Raw genomic sequence first — 22,106 nt, forward strand, 5'->3', positions numbered from 1 at the left:
GTAGATACCTGCTGGATCTTTGTGCCCCGTTGTCGTCATGGGTTGGGCCTGTTAAAAACAAAACCAAGCCTGGGCAGTTTACAGCCCAGTTGAAACTTGTTTGACCTGAAAAAACAATATACCTGCTCAATAAACGAGAGAATTTTGCAAGTACAGACTGATAACTGGGATCCAGCAGGTATATTGTTTTTACATCGTGATAATAAGTGCATGCACTTGTTTCAAAAAAATTGGAGAACTGGGAATTCGAACGACAGGTGCTTGTTCTACCCATCAAATAAAAATCAGGTGCCTAAAAATTCGTTTCGAAACAAATGATTCAGCTTTATATCGAGGTCGACCCTCGGCATGATGGTTGGAAGAAAATGCCAAGTTCATACCGATATATCATTAACAATAATACCAACTTGCGGACAACATGGTAGTACAAGTACCAACACCAAACTAACTCATAATCTTTTTAGTCCTGGCCCTAGTGTTCGTCTGGTAGAAAATCTTGCAGAGGACCAGCTCCCGCTCCTTCTCTTGCTTCAGGTCCCCGAGGTGGTACTGGTGCATCACCCAGTTGGTCCTCTGCTAGTCAAAGTTCTTGTTGGTGTGCAGCACCAGAACCTTTTTGTTGCCCGCCTGCCGGCCGTTGACCATCACCGGCAAGGTATTGCCGGTCTTGTGCCACATTGTGTCCGTGCCACACTTCGACTGTATCTTGCGACGCGTCCATGTGCGCCTTTTGAACGCCCTGGAATTGCGCTCGAAGAAATGATTGCTTAGGCCACTCAGCGTGATACCTGCAGTATTGTCGAATACAAGTTTTAGTGTACGTAGTTGGCATTTTCATAACATCTTTGGCATGTTGCAGTCACTTGTTTCACTTTTTATTAACTGTCAAATTATAATTGCTTCACTAGGTCTGCGTCTAAAAAGAAAAATAGAGTTATAAACAAAGGAATATGTTTGTGCAAGTAGACGGCAGATCAGTGTCTTACCTGGAAGTTTCTCAGGATGGGTGTAGCATATGCCGTGCTAGCTGTCGATAGTTGGTATGAACAAATCGATGAGAGGGTGAGATCTTGCGTTGTCAGCACTCACTTTGGCCTCAAGGTGCTCGATCAGCTCCTGATTCGTGGGATCGAACTTGACGCCAGCCGGCAGCATCAGCCAATCCTTCTTGGACTTGCATCGGTTAATTCCAGTTAATTGGTACTCAATGTATGATCAATCGACTGTTTTAGGTGAATGATGAAACATTTTGACAGATAAGTGGTACTTTAAATCTGAAGTCCACAAAACCTGAACACGCCACCGGGATTCTTGTGTCACCTCATGCGCATCATGTTTTCACGTCAATTCAATGTGAGGACATGATGAATAATTTGATCGACGTATACTAGTACTGCTACTGTACTACTTACTACCCGTATTTAGTGTCACATTTTAACAATAGGTTTAACTAACAAAACGTCAATGCATGTCACCGAAAATTATTCCATTGGAAACTATGTTCAAATACGAATAAAACGATATAATTTTTTGTGACATGCATTAACATTTAGTTAGTGAAATCTATGGTGTAAATTTGACACAAATTACGAAGGGCACCAATAAACTAGAAGGGAGGTAGTAGTATGAGTAGCGCAATATATGGTATAGAGGATTAGTAGAAATTTACAAATGGAGTAAGAAGTTACAAGGCTGTGCGACAGACTTTGTAGGCTACATGAGTAATACAAAATATAATTCCCATTGGACAACACTTTCACCAACAAGTACGCACTTGAAGCCTAATTGATATATAGTATGGCTTCTGCACAGCATCTCCATCATCATTATCTGTACATCCTATGCAGGTGAGTTAGGATGCACTTGATCCCAGAAAGGTATCTATCCTTCAAACCAGAGGAGTGCTTCAAACGAACAACAATACATAATATCCAACAAAAGAGGGTCATGCTATAGCAGCAGGATACATGGCTCAGTCTTGATATCAGTATGAATCAAGTTGTGCATATTTGTTGTTGGCATGAAACACATCACCGCATGCCGGGTTTGCAGAAGCCATCCATCGCATGGAAGCTTGATGACTTTCACACACCGAAGATTATATGGAAACCAGCTGTGTCGATGAATCTCTGGATATTGTGAATCATGAAACCTATGGTATGATGTGTAAACACAGTTCCCCGTGGCGAATGGAAGTTGCATAGCATGGTAATCATCGCTGGTGATATGATCGATGATTGGTTGGATGATCGGATAATTTAGCCCGAGGAACATGGAGTGGTTGCCTAGGCTATAAACCCGCCTCCAGTTGAATATGCCTGGCCCAATGGAGCTGGGATCTTTCTCGAACACGAAGCAACCATATCCATCAATGTCACGAACGCCCCATGCATTGTACTGCATGTGGTTTGATGTAATGGTTTTGTCAACTTGGTACGTGCAAATGAGCATTAAATGACCGCCGTTAGCTGAACGAGCGATAAACTACCACCCATCGGCTGGTATGATTCCAGATCCTAGAATCATGAAGGCCAGTGCATTTGCGTCTGCTGCAACAATTCAAATTAGAGACCAAAAGGACAAAAATAAACAATCATGTTCAGAGTATGTGTGGAATTAAGATTATTATAACAGTGACACATATCATAGACAGACAATTGCAATGTCGTGGTCATAATCATACCCCAAGTTAAGAAAATAAGCCAATCGCTTTCATATTCTAGCGATATATCATGGTTCAAATATCATGTAACAATGAGAGGAAAACAGCTATGACTAGGGCCTACTCATATTCTACCATAGCACTTACTACTGTTCTCATATCAACTCTAAGCAATAACATGCGTTGTTATAAAAATCTTGGAAATGAGAGTAACATTGTAACACCCCGGATGTAACTTTCCCAATTTGTACTCCAACTCTTGCCGTTTCCGGCGTTAAGTTATTTTATTTTCTCGGGTTCAGGTTGTTGTCTTCGTGTTTTGTTATCGTTGTCATGCATCTCATATTATGTCATCATGTGCATTGCATTCGCATACGTGTTCATCTCATGCATTCGAGCATTTTCCCCGTTGTCCGTTTTGCATTCCGGCGCTTCGTTCTCCTCCGATGGTCAATTCTAGCTTTCTTTCGTGTGTGGGGATTAAACATTTCCGGATTGGACCGATACTTGCCAAGCAGACTTGGTTTACTACCGGTAGACCGCCTGTCAAGTTTCGTATCATTTGGACTTCGTTTGATACTCCAACGGTTAACCGAGGGACCAAAAAGGCCTCGTGTGTGTTGCAGCCCAACACCCCTCCAATTTGGCCCAAAACCCACCAAAACCTGCTCCATCATCTAGAGCATTCGATCACGATCGCGTGGCCGAAAACCGCACCTCATTTGGACTCTCCGAGCTCCCTCTATGCCTATATAAAGAACCCCCATTCCAAATCTCGGATCCCCCTCCCCGAAACCCTAAATATCGCCTCCGCGCCGGCCGGACGTTGTCCGTCCGGACCGGACGCGTCCGCGCCGCCACCGCCGCCCAATCGCCGCCTGCCACGTGGCCTGTGCCGCCGCCCACCGCTCTGGCCCAGGAGGCCCGCAGCCGGCCCCCGCGAGCCCGCGCCCCGCCGCCTGCCTCCTCGCCCGACCGCGCCGCCCCGCTCCTTGCCGCGCCGCCTGACTCCGCCAGCCGCCGGAGCCGGACCTACCCCCGCCGCCTCGCTGCACCTGCCGGGCCGCCGCACCTCGCCTCTGCCGCCCGCCGCCCGGTGCCTCCTCCTCGTCGCCCCGCCGCGCCCGGCGACGGATCCGGCCACCCTGCCGCCGGATCTCGCCGGCCCTGGTCACCACCTCCTCGCCGGAGCTACAGTCCTCGCCGGAGCCGCCTCGGGCCGCGTGCCACCGAAACCCTAGATCTCGGGGTTGTTTTTTCTCTAAGTCCCTGTTTCCACAGATCCATATGCTCCTGTTCGTAGCCTCGTAACTTTGCATCCGTAGCTCCGATTCATGCATATAGCATATCAAAATGTTCATCTCAGAGAGTACGTCACTTAATTCCATTGCATCATTTTCATTTGAGTTCATGTTGATGCCCGAAATGCTGTTAGAAGAGGGCTACTTGAGATAATTGTCAGATCTGCTGCTCCATTTAGCTTTTTGTCATTTTTGCCATGATTATTGTGTGCATGATATGCCCTGATGCTCTACATATGTTTTGTTAAGGGTTTTGTCATCTTTCCAGAGGTGCAACCCATGTATTTTTGTGATGTGTGAGGTGACTAGTACAAGCTTGCAAAGTGGTGCACTTGTTAATTCTGTTTTCAGGGACTTAGCAATTCCACTAAGTCCTTGATCTGTTTATCTCATGTTGCCATATGTTCATGTTGTTTCCTAGTGATCCATGCCTCTTTTGAGGATGATCAGTAAGGATGTTTTGTTAATATTGTAGTGCTCTATCCATCCATGTATTTTTTTGCAATTATGGAGCACCCTAGCTTGAGTCAATCGAGCTCTACTTTTGCTACTTTGTGAATCTGGGCAGATTGTCAACTTGTTTGCAATTTTGCGGATGATGTTGTAGTTGATCCATGCATGCTATGCTATTGTTCTTGCCATGTATAGCTTGAATTTGGTGTGTTCTTAATGGATGTATGCTTATACTGTCATGACTTGCTCTGTAGTGAGTGCATCGAGCTCGTAAACATGCCTACTTGAGTTATGTTTTCAGCATGTTCCAGTTTTCACTAAGTCTGAAAACTGATTATGTTTTTGCTATGTTCACATGCTTGCAATTGTATTTTCTGATCCCTTTTGGCTCAAGGTCACTAAGGGACTTTTGTTAAGATCTTTGAGTAGCTCCATGCCATGCTTTACTTTGCCATGTTCAGGTCCTGTAACATGTGGTTTTGTTGCTCCGAAGAGTGCTACCTGATCTGAAATTCCAGACATGTGTTAATTTCACTAAGTCTGAGATCTGTTTGCCATATGCATTTTTGCCATGCTTGTTTGAACCTGTTAATGGATGAATTGGCCGTAGCTCAGTGCTAGGCTTTTGTCAAGCATCTTGAATGCATCCCTGCCATGTATTTTTTTGTCATGTTTGGATGCTGTAGCTTGTTCATCTCATTGCATTTAGATGGCTACTTGCTGTAAATCGCAGACCGGTGTCATATTTGAATCGCTTGCCATTCCAAACCGTAACTCCGATTCCGGCATTCTTTATATCGTTTTCAAGCGATTTCATCTCATCTTTCCAGTGGAACACTTGGATTTCCAAGTTGAGGCCAGGTTCATGCTTTCCCTGTCATATCTTGCATTTTGCATCCCGCATCGCATCCCGCATAGCATATCATCGTTGCATCATCTTGTTTGATCCTTGCACGTGGTTGATTGTGTCCTTGTTTCTTGTTTGTCTTGTTTGGGTAGAGCCGGGAGACGAGTTCGCTAACGAGGAGGCCGTTGAGTTTGCTTTCGAGGATCCAGTCAACTCTGACAACTGTGCAGGCAAGATGATCATACCCTCAAAATAACTACTATCTTTGCTATGCTAGTTTGCTCGCTCTTTTGCTATGCCATTGCTATGATGCCTACCACTTGATTTCAAGCCTCCCAAATTTGCCATGTCAAACCTCTAACCCACCATGTCCTAGCAAACCATTGTTTGGCTATGTACCGCTTTGCTCAGCCCCTCTTATAGCATTGCTAGTTGTAGGTGAAGATTGGAGGCTGTTCCTTGTTGGAACATTTATTTACTTGTTGGGATATCATTATATTGCTATGTTATCTTAATGCATCTATATACTTGGTAAAGGGTGGAAGGATCGGCCTCTCGCCTAGTGTTTTGTTCCACTCTTGCCGCCCTAGTTTCCGTCATATCGGTGTTATGTTCCCGGATTTTGCGTTCCTTACGCGGTTGGGTTATAATGGGAACCCCTTGACAATCCGCCTTGAATTAAACTCCTCCAGCAATGCCCAACCTTGGTTTTACCTTTTTCCACCTAGCCTTTTCCCTTGGGTTTCGCGGACTCAAGGGTCATCTTATTTTAAACACCCCCGGGCCAGTGCTCCTCTGAGTGTTGGTCCAACCTAGAGCACCGTGCGGGGCCGTCCCTTGGCAACTTGGGTTACGTTGGCTCCCGTACGCTTAGCTTATCTGGTGTGCCCTGAGAACGAGATATGTGCAGCTCCTATCGGGATTTGTCAGCACAGCGGGTGGTGTTGCTGGATTTGTTTTACCATTGTCGGAGTTGTCTTGAAGAACCGAGATACCGAGTCTGATCGGAACATCTTGGGAGGAGGTATATTCCTTCGTTGACCGTGAGAGCTTGTCATGGGCTAAGTTGGGACTCCCCTGCAGGGATTTGAACTTTCGAAAGCCGTGCCCGCGGTTATGGGCAGATGGGAATTTGTTAATGTCCGGTTGTAGATAACTTGAACCTTAATTTAATTAAAATGAATCAACTGAGTGTGTTACCGTGATGGCCTCTTCTCGGCGGAGTCCGGGAAGTGGACACGGTGTTGGAGTAATGTTTGCACAGGTTGTTCTCTAGTTTCTCACTCGTGCTTTGCCTCCTCTTCTCGCTCTCTTTTGCGAATAAGTTAGCCACCATATATGCTAGTCGCTTGCTGCAGCTCAACATATTTACCTTGCATTACCTATAAGCTTAAATAGTCTTGATCGCGAGGGTGCGAGATTGCTGAGTCCCTGTGGCTCACAGATTACTATTACACCAGATGCAGGGCCTGATGATTCCGCTCCAGGAGACGCGCTTGAGCTCAAGTGGGAGTTTGACGAGGACTCTCAATGATACTATGTTTCCTTTCCTGACGATCAGTAGTGGTGCCCAGTTGGGGGTGATTGGGACCGTGTCGCATGTTGGGTTCTCTTTTATTTTGGTGCCGTAGTCAGGCCATGAGTGTTTCGATGATGTAATGTTATTTATGTACTTGATTGACGTGGCGAGTGTAAGCCAAGTATGTTATCTCCCCTTTATGATGTATATTACATGGGATGTTGTGAAGATTGCCTAACTTGCAACATATGCCTTCAATGCGATTATGCCTCTAAGTCATACCTCGACACGTGGGAGATATAGTCGCATCGAGGGTGTTACAAACATATAGCAATCATGAGGTTATACTCATAATATATATTCTAACAATCATTACATGCCAATTGTTCTCATATCAACTCTAACAATAACATGTGTGGTCATAAAAATCTATGAAATGAGAGGAACATATAGAAATGATGTGGTTACAGACATACTATCTATTCTAAATTTGTAACAATGAACAAGCAGTCGTATTCATAAGGTAAAGATGAGATGAGATAGAACAATTAAACGATGATAGATTCCACCAGTATAGGCAGCCAATCTGTGCGTTGACCGTGTAAACGATGCCATCGTGCGCATCAGACAGAAATGTTGGCTAGAGAGGATTGACGATGAGCCATCACCATGTATGTCCACCAGATTCCTGATAGACTAATCCCATGTTGAACAAGGCAATGAGCTTATAATCCATGTAGTCTTCTGATGGTGTGGTCACTTTGCAGATTATAACCTTTAGCAAACAAAGGTCAAGCCAAAAGCTCGACGTGTCTCGTGCGTAGTGGGCAGGAGTGTCCAACGATGGCGGCGGTATCCAACGATGGAAGGGTGATCTCTTGCTGGGTGTAGATATCCACGAGACGCCATGGACTACCAGATTGGTAGATGAGGAGGATCCAGTTGGCCTTCATGCCCGCCCAGTAGTGGCCGCGCATGAAGGACAAGTGGACGGGTAGTGGTAGCATGTCGAGAGGCACCACGGCAACCTCCGTAGGATCGTCAAGTCGGTGTCTGGGCCACCTTCGAGGATTGGGCATCGACAAGAAGGGTGTCTTGAAAAGAGCCGGTCGGTTGCAGACGAGTAGACGGTACAAAGACACCGAGCATGCGCCAGAGGGACGGTGCTGAGCAGTTTCATACGATTACAAATTTGCTCTAAGAGAACATCGGGGAGGGGATTCCAATCACGGCTTTGCGTGTCAGTCGGTTCTGCCATAGGGGTTTTTAGGGCGCTGAGTGAATGGGGTTTTCGGTGCCTGCGAGCCAGCGGGGAAGTGGATTCGGGCGGGCGAGCGAAGAAGATGGCGTGTGTGGCCGAGCAGTGAGCGGGGGGATATGGTACACGCGAGCTACCAAGGAAGATGGCGTGGGCGGGCGAGTAGTGAGCGGGGGGAAATGGTGTGCAGTCGACGATGGGGAAGAGAGGAGGAAGAAGAAGAGAGGAGGAAGAAGAGTGAAAGACGGGGAAGAAAGCGCATTAAATCTCAATTCTACTAGTACTACTACCAGGATATACCGTCCTTCGGAGTGTAAATAGTTACGCCAATGACATGTGGGTCTACCTCAAGAGGGCCCATATGTCAGTTTATGGAGGAGAGATGTGTGTAGGTGTATTTGCGGAAGCGTGCTCCACTGACAAACATGATGGCAGTACTGGGTAAGGCTAATTTAGTAACACCAACACACTGGTTCAGCTTATTAATTAAGTGTCCCATCTACTACAGCATGTATTGTCACTTCACTATGAAGACTAGTTGAATAGTTCTCTCCGACCGAGATGGGGAGTAATGGATCATGAAGACTTCCTATCCACAGTATCCCTATGCCTCTACGCTCATCCTGTCCAACAAGATGAAACTTTGGCCAAGGCACCCGGTGCTAATAATGTAGGAGTACTAGTACTACTCCTACCTCCTTTCATAGGGCTCAATTCAAAAATCTCATCAACCAAGGTAAATGATGAGTGGTGGAATATATTTTTTAGTTTGCAAAAACACTCAATTAATGCACTCGTTTTCCTCAAAAAATTATGTTTACCAATGCATTAATTTTGTGTCAAACTTTGACCATCTACTCCCTCCATCCAGGTGAATAAGGGGCTGTTTGGTTTGAGACTAAGTTTGCCTAAGGTTGCCACACCTATTGTTAGGCAAGTTTGACCAACTTGGGTGGGTGTTTGGTTCAAGCCACACCTTAGGCAAGCCACACTACGATCCCACATCATATAGACTCAAAAAGTGTGGCAAGATTCCCTTAGCCTTGCCAACTTGTGGCTCTCATTTTGAAGAACTAACCTGAGGCAGGTGTGGCAACATTGCATGGCAAAGTGTGGCATGGTTAGGAAGTCATCTTTGGTTGTGCACCGTGACCAAGGAGGGAAAAACAAGAGAACTTAATGTTTATTTGCTACTTCCCCGGTTCCTAAATATACTCCCTCCGTCTAGGTGTAGGCGGAGGAAAAACGAGAGACCTTAATGTTTTTTTCGCTAGTTACTAGCATTGTGATACGTCTCCAACATATCTATAATTTTTCATTGCTCCATGCTATTATATATTCTGTTTTGGATGTTTAATGGGCTTATTTATACACTCTTATGTTATTTTTGGGACTAACCATTTAACCCAAGGCCCAGTGCAAATTGCTGTTTTTTCCTATTTCAGTGTTTCGTAGAAAAGGAATATCATACGGAATGCAAACGGAATGAATCCTTGGGGAGAGTTATTTTTGGAACAAACGTGATCCAGATGACTTGGAGTGGACGTTAAGAAACACACGAGGAGGCCATGAGGCAGGGAGGCGCACTTGCCCCCAGGGCGCGCCCCCACCCTCGTGGCTCCACTGATCTACTTCTTCCTCCTATATATACCTACGTACCCCGAAACCAAAAGGGAGCACCACGAAAATCTAATTCCACCGTCGCATCCTTCTGTACCCGTGAGATCACATGTTGGGGCCTTTTTCGGCGCTCTGCCGAAGGAGGCATCGATCATGGAGGGCTTCTACATCAACACCATAGCCTCTCCGATGATGTTTGAGTAGTTTACCTCAGACCTTCGGGTCCATAGTTATTAGCTATATGGCTTCTTCTCTCTCTTTGGATCTCAATACAAAGTTCTCCTCGATTCTCTTGGAGATATATTCGATGTAATCTTCTTTTGTGGTGTGTTTGTCGAGATCTGATGAATTGTGGGTCTATGATCAAGATTATCTATGAACAATATTTGAATCTTCTTTGAATTCTTTTATGTATGATTGGTTATATTTTCAAGTCTCTTCGAATTACCAGTTCGATTTGGCCTACAAGATTGATCTTTCTTGCAATGGGAGAAGTTCTTAGCTTTGGGTTCAATCTTGCGGTGCTCGATCCCAGTGAAACTAGGGGAAACGACACGTGTTGTATTGTTGCCATCGAGAATTGTTGCCAAAGATGGGGTTTATATCATATTCCATGATTTTATCCCTCTACATCATGTCATCTTGCTTAAAGCGTTACTCCGTTCTTATGAACTTAATACTCTAGATGCATGTTGGATAGCAGTCGATGTGTGGAGTAGTAGTAGTATATGCAGGGAGGAGTCGGTCTACTTGTCACGGACGTGATGCCTATATACATGATCATACCTAGATATTCTTGTAATTATGCACTTTTCTATCAATTGCTCGATAGTAATTTGTTCACCCACCGTAATACTTATGCTATCTTGAGAGAAACCACTAGTGAAACCTATGCCCCCCGGGTCTATTATCCATCATATTAATCTCCCGTCAACAAGTTATTTCTATCACCGTTTATTTTGCTTTCTTTACTTTCAGTCTTTATCATAAAAATACCAAAAATATTATCTTATCATCTCTATCAGATCTCACTTTTGCAAGTGGCCGTGAAGGGATTGACAACCCCTTTATCGCATTGGTTGCAAGGTTCTTATTTGTTTGAGTATGTACGAGGGACTTGCGTGTGGCCTCCTACTGGACTGATACCTTGGTTCTCAAAAAATGACGGAAATACTTACGCTACTTTGCTGCATCACCCTTTCCTCTTCAAGGGAAAAACCAACGCATGCTCAAGAGGTAGCACATTGCATGCAATGAATTAACCACTTCATGTCATGTTTGAAATTCTCAAGCCATTGAAAGCATGCATGGCCCACATCTCTTATTGGTTGATATGTCAGGAAACAAGAAACGAGGAGGGAGTTAATGTACCATCCCTAAGTGTTTTGGGATTATTTGGTTTTTGGAAGATGACTTACACACCTAGACAGAGGGAGTAAGTCTTTTTAGACATTCAAATGGAATACTACATACGGATGTATGTTGACATATTTTAGAGTATAGATTCACTCATTTTGCTCCGTACGTAGTCACTTGTTGAAATCTCTAGAAAGACAAATAATTGGGAACAGAGGGAGTAATTAATAGCATTTCATGCAATGAACTAACCACTGCATGTCCTATTTGGTAGTCTCAAGTCATTGAAAACATGCACGCCCACACCTCTTATTGGTTGATATGTCAAGAAACGAGGTGGGAGTTAATGCACCGCGCCTAAGTGTTTTGGGGTTATTTGGTTTCCGTAAAGTGACTTATACACCTAGATGGAGGGAGTATTTAACTAATAAAATGACAATGCATTTCACCAAAAATCATATCACTGGATTCGTATTTGAACATAGTTTTTAATGGTATAGTTTTTTATGACATGCATTGACACTTTGTTAGTTAAATTTATGGTCAAAATTTTACACTAAGTACGAAGGGGACCATTAAACCAGGACGGAGGTTTATATAGAGGTTAATAAAAAATCATCAACCAATGTAGTAGTAAATGATGAGTGCCCGAAGAATTTTTTTCCGAAATTACTCAATAATGGTCTCATTTTCCTCAAGAAAGTTGTGTTTACGAATGTATTAATTGGAGCATGCGTGAGGAACAAATGACCAGAACTTTTACACGCATTCGTGAGTTTATCTCTTAATTCTTGCATGCAATGTTTTAATGAAGCTTGAAATATGAACATGTCAATGGGAGGGAGTAAAAGCCTCATGCAAGCATGCATGCAACATGCAACACTCACATGTACACATGGACGCACGCAACACTCACGCACCCATGCGGCACACAATACACGATGCAACACACACGCTCACGCTCAAGTGCTCAACCTACTCCCTACGTCCGTGAAAGATGGTACATTTAGACTAGGGCATAATTAACGCCCCAAAGTAGCAGACTTATGTGTGCATGCGACCATTGAGAGAGAAAGATTAAATGAAGGTTGTTGCATGCTATAATTAAGGATAGACATGTAGCCTATAGCTAGAGCACAAGTTGGTGCATTACTCAATCAATATCGATTTAGATTAAAGGCTAAATACATTGGAAGTGTAGATGTACACTCTTTGTTTTTTAGCCGATGTACACTCTTTGTTGGAAGACCGTGGGAGTACACGTGCATGCACTCACATACACAACCAGGGTGGTTCGAGCGGAAGGGTTGGACTCTTGTCGCACCTGCGTAAAGTTAGGTTTAACTAATTTCTTTGCTCTGCCAACTGACAGGTCGGACCCAGAAACCAGGTGAAAATTTAACCAGTCAACAAAGTGCCACGTACACTATGTGGCCGGTCAGTAGGGTGCAATACAGTGCTCCATGATGAGCTAGTGATCATATAATCACTGCAAAACTATATAGTGACTGTAAAGAGCGTATTGTTACATACGTTGACCGCCAGTGTATTTTTCTCATTTCAAATTAAGCCATATTAACCGGAAAGGACGCAGTATGGACTAGTACTAGTACTGCTTTGATGTGTCCCATCAACTCGCCAAACGAGGAGAACCTTGCTTACTATGCTTCTCCCTCGCCCACGGGCGCGGTGGCTCGCAGGATGAGGTCAAGCTTGCTTACTATGCCTTACACCCGCTCCCTCGCGCACGCATGCGGTGGCTCGCAAGATGAGGAGACGGTTTTGACTATAGCGCCCTCTCCCTCTCCCTCGCCCTCTGTCGCAGGATATCCGTGACCACCTATGGGACCGGGCGGCCCCTTGCTTGTTCGACGGGGGGCGTCGCGTTGTACAAAGAACAGACCAGCGCGCGGCAGCACGACAGAGAGCACACAAGCAATTTACCCAGGTTCGGGCCACCGCGAGGCGTAAGTACCTACTCCTGCTTTGGTGGATTGATGGTGGAAATGAACGTGGTGGTGCGTCGTACACTTGCCCGGTAAGGCCTGCCTCAGGGCTACGGTGACCACAAGCGTATGGTGGCTTGGGTTTGTCAAGTTTCCAACCCTCTAAAACCCCCTCCTACGATTGCCATGGGCCTTCTTTTATATATTAAAGGGTCACCACAGTGGCAAAACGGTCATTACCCACTGATATGATAGCAAACAATGTTATCATACCTAACTCTGCGGGCTAACAGGGTGCATTAAATGCACCTCTCACTGTCACATCACTAGCTTCCTGGCAAGGCCTGCCGAGCTTAGCTTGCTAGCTCCGCATCTGTTCTCTTGACACGTCGCTGGACAGGTGTCACCTGTGGGTTTCTTGTGTAGGAGATGGTTGCCATGTGGCAAATGGTGCCACTTAATAACCTTGCGGCTTGACACCGCACTGATTGACGACATGGGTCATTCTTGCGTAGTTGGTGGGGTGGTTCAGGCCCCGCGAGCCCCGGCAGGCGTTGCCGAGGAGTCTTGGTTGCTTGCTTCTAGTGGTGGCCTGGCCCCTTGCCAGGCTCGCCTGCCCGGCGAGGGAGGCCCTTCTCTTGCCGATATCCTATTCCTTTGGCTCGATCTCGATCTCTCCGAGCTGCATGTTGGTTCTTCAAGTCTCTTGGTTCTTCAATCTCTGTCTTGAGCTGGTGTTTCAATCTTGATCGTGTGCATGTGCACAGTTGGGCAACATAGCCGGGGTCTATTGCACCGATAGAAGCCCCCGGGCCTACCCCGATCGCGCTGCGGAGGGCCGACGGGGTAGGGCCTAATAAGTGCATCGGCAGGGCTGCTGAAGGGGTTGGCCCCTTGAAGTTTTCCTTTGCTGCTTCATTAGTCTTGATGTTGGGGGCGGTTTCCGATTCCCCCACACATGGTGTAAAGCCAACAGTGGTGGGGCCGTGACAGTGATGGCCCATGAATGACTTGAACGCACGGGGTAGAAACCACCAAATTATTCTTCCCACAGCGTGCTCTTATCCTCAGCCACGTATGTCGCATGCATAGTGCGGGGTAGGTAACGGAGGTGCGTGGTGCGGAAGAGCATCTTGAAGTGGGTCCGTCCATCTTTAATTGGCGGAGGAGGGCGGCGTTTGCCTGTTGATGGAGCAGCTTCCCTTCCCCGCCCGGCCTATAAAAGGAGGGGCGGAGGAGGGCGAGGTCTTCCATCCCTGCATTCTTCCTCCTCTTCTCTTGATCTCTGCTCCCACTAGTGATGTTGGAGAGAAGAGCCCCGGGCTTCTGCTTGGGGCAATTGTTGTCCCGCGCTGGTGCTGACGCTCGGGGAGTGAGCCTGGTCCTTGGCGTGGTGAACTTCTGGGTCTCTTTGAAGCTTGGCCGGGAGGCAGAGCTGGGGATCATTGGTAATCCCAGCATTGCCCCTCCCAGAAGCCTTGGGGCCGTTGTCGATATGAGGCGCGCCTTCCTACCCACCAAGGAGGGGTGCGACGCTCCTCGGGCCCTTCGGCAACTCTAGCTGCTTGCTGTTTCTCCGGTGGAGGCACCGGGTCGGGGGCTTGGCGCTTTCCGGGAGCAGCAGTGGTGAGGAGAAAGCGAGGGAAGACGGAGAAGGCGGGTGGTAGGGGGTCAGGTTGGAGTACGATGGCGCGGATGCCTTAGTCTCCGACCGTCAACCTGCCGCATCATCTTTCCGCTCTTCTCCTACCTCCTCGGCACCGTTATCACTAGCCTCTTCTGGTGGTAGCCGGAGAGGGACGTTCTCTTGGCGCCTTCTCCTCGCCTCCAGTAGTCTTCCGCTGAGCTTTGGTGGATGACTCCACCGGCGCTCAAGCCAGGACTTCTTGCCGGCTCTTGAGGTGGCGACCAGAAGGCATCGCCCCGTCTCCCGAACTCCTCCTTCGCAGCCTCGCCACTCCCGATCTTGTGAGACCGTGCTCCACGGGCCCTGACGGGATCGGGGTGGGCTCCTTCTTGGGTTCTCCTTTTCACGTCTATTCCTCCTTCCGCCGCAGTGCCTAAAGGAGGGGAAACGGAAAGAGGGGATCACGGGGCACTTATCTTTTTTCAATCTTAAACAAGCCGGCAATTGCCAAATTTTAATCCAACTAATGTAATCTCTCGAGTCCATCTTTGTATTCTATAATGCTTGTACTTGTAACTACATATGAATGAAAAAGATGAATCTTGTCGGGAACTCATGCATGTGTATGTCCATGCAGAGGCAAAGTGCCTCTTTAATAGAATAAACGAGTTATCCCCGGCAGGATATCCTGCCGGCACCCTCTTTGTATGCCAGAGAACTACGTCTGTCGGGGAATAGACAGAGGGGCCAACCCCCCGCCAACTCCTTTTTCCCAAAGGCCACTGCGACCACCCTGACTGAAACAACATTCAGGTCATGGATGGGAGCACCTAAGTTTCAAATAGGGAGGTGAGGTTTTCTCATGCAAAGTTGTAGCTTTACAGAATACTAATGGACAAGAGGTGAACTTATCTGTTTGGCTTATCGAGGATCGCCGTGCCATGCAATATTCTCGTCCTTTGTCGATGCCAGGTTCACGGCAAGAACATGCAACTACATGCAAATGAGAATAAATGCAGGTTGCAATCCTATCTATATGCATATGCAAATGCTCATGAAGTGCTTATGTAATGATCTGGGTGTGCTTGTGCATGCAGGCAATCTTAGTTGGGGCCCCCTACAACACTTCTTTATTTCTCTTGCACGGGGTCATCGCCCCGTCTTGTACAAGGGGTTACATGCAACTTCGGCAATGCCATGTACAATGGGTGGCTGCCGGGCACGGCCTGACAGCCTCTGCACCTTACTGGTAGAACTTACGAAGATGCTCAATGTTCCATGAGTTTTGCAATGGCATGCCATCTCCGGTCTCCAGATGGACTGCGCCGGGTCTGGGGACTTGTACTACCCGGTAAGGGCCTTCCCACTTTGGTGATAGCTCGTGTGTACCCTTGGCAGACTGAACGCGCCTAAGGACAAGGTCACCTTCCTCAAAACACCGGGCACGAACCATGCGGCTGTGATCGCGACGCACGGCTTGCTGATAGCGTGTAGCACGTGTAGCGGACCGGAGACGGTTCTCCTCGAGTAGCACAGCGTCGTCACGCCGGTGCTGATCTGAATGCGCTACTTCATCATAGGCAAGCACCCGAGGAGACCCATAAATGAGTTCTGTGGGGTTAACTGCTTCCGCCTCGTAGACCAGGGAGAAGGGAGTCTGTTCGGTAGCTCGATTAGGTGTCATTCTTAGGGACCAGAGAAGTACCGGCAGCTCCTCGATCCACCGCCTCCCGTGCTTCTGCAGCGTATCGAAAGTTCTTGTCTTGAGTCCACGAAGCACTTCAGTGTTCACCCTCTCAGCTTGTCCATTGCTCCGGGGGTTTGCCACAGAGGCAAATGAGATCTTGCATCCGAGGGTTTGAACATATTGCATGAAGGCATGGCTAGTGAATTGGGTGCCGTTGTCAGCGATGATCCTTGCTAGAACTCAGAACGACAGACCAATTTTTTGAAGAACTTGATAGCTGATTGAGCAGTCACCTTCCTCACGGCAGTCACTTCCGACCACTTTGTAAACTTGTCGATGGCGATGAACAAGAATTTAAAGCCCCTGATTGCCCGGGGGAAGGGGCCGAGGATATCGAGCCCCCAGACCAAAAATGGCCATGAAAGAGGGATTGTTTAAGGAGCTTGGGAAGGCAGGTGTGTTTTCTAGGAATGGAAGTGACAGGCTTCACATGTCGTGATGAGCTCAACTGCACCATGGAGGGATGTGGGCCAATAGAATCCTTACCGGAATGCCTTCCTAACTAATGCCCTTGATCCAACGTGTGAGCCGCACATTCCTCTGAGAATCTCAGCCAGTAGTTCCCTTTCGTCCTCCCGGCAGACACACTTCAATTTCATACCGTTGGGCGTCCTTCTATACAGAGTGTCATCGACAAACTGATAAATATTGACCCTCCGGGCTACTTTCTCAGCTTCATCTGGGTCGCCGGGGAGTTCTCCAGTTTGGAGGAAGTGGACGATGTCCCTTGCCCAAGTTGGAGCCTGAGACTCGGCAACGAGGACTAGCGGCACCTCCTCGGCTGGGGGAGCACTAGCCTCGTTCGTGGGGTCCATTGGCCCGCTGGAGGGGGTGGTCCGGCAGGCTGTGAGGAGTTGTTTCCAGCAGGGTCTCTACCGGGAGCGGATGGCTCGATCGGGAGAGGCTTACCGTGGTCCAACTTTCTCCTTTTCTGGGCCATTGTGGTTGGTGATACACAGGGTTGAGAGAGGTGGAGAACAAAAGTTCCTGGTTCCACTGGAAGCTTCTGAGCAGCACACTTTGACAGGTGATCAGCTATGCTGTTTTCTGCATGGGTTACGTGCTCTATTTGCAACCCGTCAAAGCGCCTCTAACCTCCTTACTTCCTCAATGTATGCTTCCATCAATGGGCTTTGGTAATCCTTGTTGACTTGTCTCACCACTAACTGTGAATCTCCTCGAATGATCGGCTTTTTGATTCCCAATTCTGCTGCAATCCTGAGCCCGACAAGGAGCCCTTCATACTTAGTTGTATTGTTTGTGGCTTCTTCCCAGGCAAAGTGCATTTGGATGACGTACTTCAGGTGCTCCCCATAGGGGGCAACAAGAAGCATGCCAGCTCCTGCACCTTCTAGGGAAAAAGCACCATCAAAATACATAATCCATTCTTGGGGTGATTCCTTGCCGGGGAGAACTGTTTCTGTTGCTTCCTCATCAGGGGTTGGCGTCCATTCTACAATAAACTCTTCCAGCGCCCTGCTTTGAATGGTTGAAGTTCTCTCAAACTTCAAACCGAAGCTGGATAACTCCAAAGCCCACTCCACTATTCTGCTAGTAGCCTCAGGGTTTCAGAGTATCCTCTGCAATGCAAAACTAGTAACAACCGTGATCTCATGGGCTTGGAAGTAGTGGCGCAGTTTCCTTGAGGCCATGACGAGGCCAAAGATCAACTTTTGCACAGCAGAGTACCTCAATCTAGCCCCTTGCAACAAGGAGCTGACGAAGTACACTGGGCGCTGCACCACTTTCTTCCTTGCCGTGTCCTTGGGGTTGCACTTGTTGTCGTGCTTACTGCTGTTCTGATCCTCTTCTTACTCTGCCGCGGTCTGGCCACTCTCTGCTTCATCCTCATCTTGCTATGCTACCAAGGCTGCACTTACCACTTGGTTGGTTGATTCCAAGTAAAGCAGTAATGGCTCTTGAGGTTTGGGTGCAACCAAGGTAGGCACAGATAAGAGGTAAGCCTTCAACTCTTGCAAGGCTGTATCTTCTTCCGGGGTCCACTTCATAGGCCCTGCCTTCTTCAAAATTTTGAAGAACGGTAGGGCACGATTGGCAATCTTGGAAATGAATCTCCTTAGCGTGGCAATGCATCTCGTCAAGCACCTCACATCCTTAACTGTCCTTGGCGCTTGGATCTGCTCCATGGCCTTGATCTTGTTGGGGTTGGCTTGAATCCCCTGGTGGGACATGAAGAATCCAAGTAGCTTGCCGAAGGGAACACCGAATACGCACTTCTCCGAGTTAAGCTTCAGGTTGATCTTGCGCAAATTAGCAAATGTATCTTAGAAATCCTAGATAAGGGTGTCCTTTTCCTTGGTCTTGACCACAGTGTCATCCATATAGGCTTCTATGTTTCTGTGTAGTTGTGGCTCAAAACCAATCTGGACTGCTCTTGCAAAAGTGGATCCGACACTCTTCAATCCGAAAGGCATGCAGACAAAACAGTATGTACCACATGGAGTGATGAATGATGTTTTATCCTCGTGTTATTTGGACATGAAGAACTAGTGATATCTGGAGTATGCATCCAAAAAGGAGAGCAAATCGCACCTTGAAGTAGAATCCACAATCGGATCGATGCGCGGCAAGGGGAATGGGTCCTTTCGGCAAGCCTTATTGAGATCTGTGAAATCAATGCAAAGTCTCCATTTCCCATTCGCCTTCCGAACTACCACTGTGTTTGCCAACCATGTAGGGTGCAGTACTCCCCTAACCAATCTAGCTGCCTGTAACTTCTTGATTTCCTCGGTAATGAACTATTGCCGCTCCAAGGCTTGCTTCCTAACTTTCCGCTTGACGGGTTGGGCATGTGGGCAGACAACAAGGTGGTTCTCAATTACCTCCCTGGGAACTCCGGGGATATCAGATGGTTGCCAGACAAACACATCGATATTCGCCCGCAGGAAGGAAATGAGCGCGCTTTCCTATTTATCATCAAGGGTGGCGCTGATGGTGAAAGTATCATCAATACCAGCCAGCCCTGCCAGTACCTTCTTGACTTGGGGTGCTGCAACCTTGGATCTCCTGCTATGTGAACACTCCGGCATGTCGTCAACGGGTGCCATGCATTCAGAGGGGGCACTCTTCTCGGACTCCTTGCTGGAGGTCCTACAATCCCTCTTCTTTGACTGGTTGATTCATCTTCATCCTCTGAATCAACATTGACGCAATACTCCTCCCCGGGCAACTTCCTTCCTTCCTCCATCCGAGCACACTTATCCACTAGTGTGTATAGCTCCTTCATAGTCTTGGGCAACTGCCCATTCATCTTAGAACGAATGCGATGGTTGCGCACATTGGATTGGAAGGCTGCTATAACAGCTGCAGGATGGATATTTGGAATATTCCTACAGACTTTACTGAATCTTTGTAAATACTTACGGAGAAGTTGTAGGTCGCTGGGCCTGCCGGGCTCCCGGTGGCCACCGGTGAAGCCACCAATGAACTCGTGGCACAAGTCTGCCCATGATGAAATGGAGTTCTCCGGCAGGTGCATGAGCCAAGATCTCACATTGGACTTGAGAGCCAACGGGAAGTAGTTGGCGAACACCTTCTCGTCTCTTCCCCCAGTAGCCCAAACAGTGATGGTGTAGATGCTCAGGAACTCTGCCGGGTTCAGGCACCCGTCGTACTTCTTGGGTATCTCTGGCTTGAAAGTGCGGACGAACAACCAATGGACTTGCGCGGCTCGCGTGTAAAGGCAGGGCAGCCAACCTCGAAAGGTACGCACCCGCGAACACCAAACGCAGGCTCGTCGGCTTTGAGGCCGCCGTGCCCGTCGGTCTGGCGGGGGTTGTCGAGAGGCCGCCCCATGATGATACGCGTGTCTCCCCGCTGCCTATCCTCCGGGGTTCGCCGTTGGCCCAGACGTGCTCGACGGTCGAAAGAGGCCATCGAGACGTCATCGGGGTCTTGATCTTGCTGCGCCCGCGCCTGCTGCCGTGGTGGGGACTGCACAGTGGGGACAGCCCCCTCCGTTCGGCCACCAGTATGAGCAGTCGCCGTCACTTGGGGAGGTCATGGTGAGCTGGTGCGCCACGAGCCCCCAGCCTCAGCGAAACCGAATAGACTCTCGATGATGGCACACCATTCATCCATTTGCTCGGCTGCTGGCGGGAACCTTAGTAGAAGTTGGTCCTGTGCCATAGCCTCCGTGGCTCTGCTTGGCATGGAAGTTGATGATGTCGACCGCACCGTCGGTTGGCTCCTGACAGTGCCCGCGATAACGATGGCGGTGGCGCGCCCGCGCTGCGGTGGGGCGGCCACCTGGGCAGCGGGGTATCACGGTGATGGCGCTCGAGGGTCCGTGGCTCCATCAGGTGCAGTGGTTGGGTCGGCTCGCCTGGGAGGAGACACATGTGTCGTGGCCGCCCCCGTGGCAGGGACGGCCGGAGGACGGTAGTTCATCCCGGACTGAGCGCCGTTGTTGTTTCTGCGCCCGTTGGTGGGAGGAGGGGATCTATGCGGAGTCACCCTCCCGTCCATACCTTGCAGAGCTTGATCCTCGACACGCTGCTGAAGTTGTTCTCCTCCGATGCCTTCAGCCCCTGTGTCGGCCACAGGGGGAGTGGCGATGGCGCCTCCTGCTCCTACCACGCCCCCAGCAGCTCTCACGTCCTCGCTTGTCCCCGCATCCTTCACGGCATCTGAAGCCGCGAGCGGTGGAGCCTTCGAGGTAGATGGCAGGGCCGGACTTCTTCTTCATGGGCGCCATGGTCAATGGCATTGACGAAGATGAAGATGGCGATGAAGATGACGGCTGCGCACGCTTTCAGGTTCACACAAGCGAGCCCCCTACCTGGCGTGCCAAAGATGTCGCGGGGTATCCGCGGCCACCTATGGGACCGGGCGGCCCCTTTCTGGTTCGGTGGGGGACGTCGCGTTGCACAAAGAACAAACCAACATGTGGCAGCACAACAGCGAGCACACAAGAAATTTACCCAGGTTCGAGCCTACTCCTGCTTTGGTGGAATGATCATGGAAATGAACGTGGTGGTGCGTGGTACACTTGCCCGACAAGGCATGCCTCAGGGCCACGGTGACAACAAGCGTATGGTGGCTTGGGTTTGTCAAGTTTCCAAACCTCTAAAACCCCCTCCTATGATTGCCATGGGCCTCCTTTTATAGATTAAGGGGTCACCACAGTGGCAAAATGGACATTACGCACAAATATGATTGCAAACAATGCTATCATACCTAACTCTACGGGTTGACATGGTGCATTAAATGCACTGCCTAGTGTCACATCACTAGCTGCTCAGCAAGGCCTGCCGGGCTTATCTTGCCAGCTCCGCATATGTTCTCTTGACACGTCGCTGGACGGGTGTCACCCGTGGGTTTCTTCTCTAGGAGATGGTTGCCATGTGGCAAATGCTGCCACTTAATAACCTTGCGGCTTGACACCTCACTGATTGACGACGTGGGTCATACTTGCGCGGTTGGCGGGGTGGTTCAGGCCCCGCGAGCCCCGGCAGGCGCTGCTTGGGAGTCTTGGTTGCTTGCTTCTAGTGGTGGCCTGGGCACTTGCCGGGCTTGCCTGCCCGGCGAGGAAGGCCCTTCTCTTGCCAATATCCCGTTCCTTTGGCTCGATCGTGATCTCGCCGAGCTACATGTTAGTTCTTCAAGTCTCTTGGTTCTTCAATCTCTGTCTTGAGCTGGTGTTTCAATCCTGATCTTGTGCCTGTGCACAGTTGGGTAACATACCCGGGGTATGTTACACCGAAACCCTCGCCCTCGCGGTGGACGTGCAACAGTTCGATCGGTGTCA

Source organism: Triticum urartu, chromosome 3A (genome assembly GCF_056163025.1).
Source record: "Triticum urartu cultivar PI428250 chromosome 3A, HENAU_Tu73, whole genome shotgun sequence".
NCBI classification, from domain to species: Eukaryota; Viridiplantae; Streptophyta; class Magnoliopsida; order Poales; family Poaceae; genus Triticum; species Triticum urartu.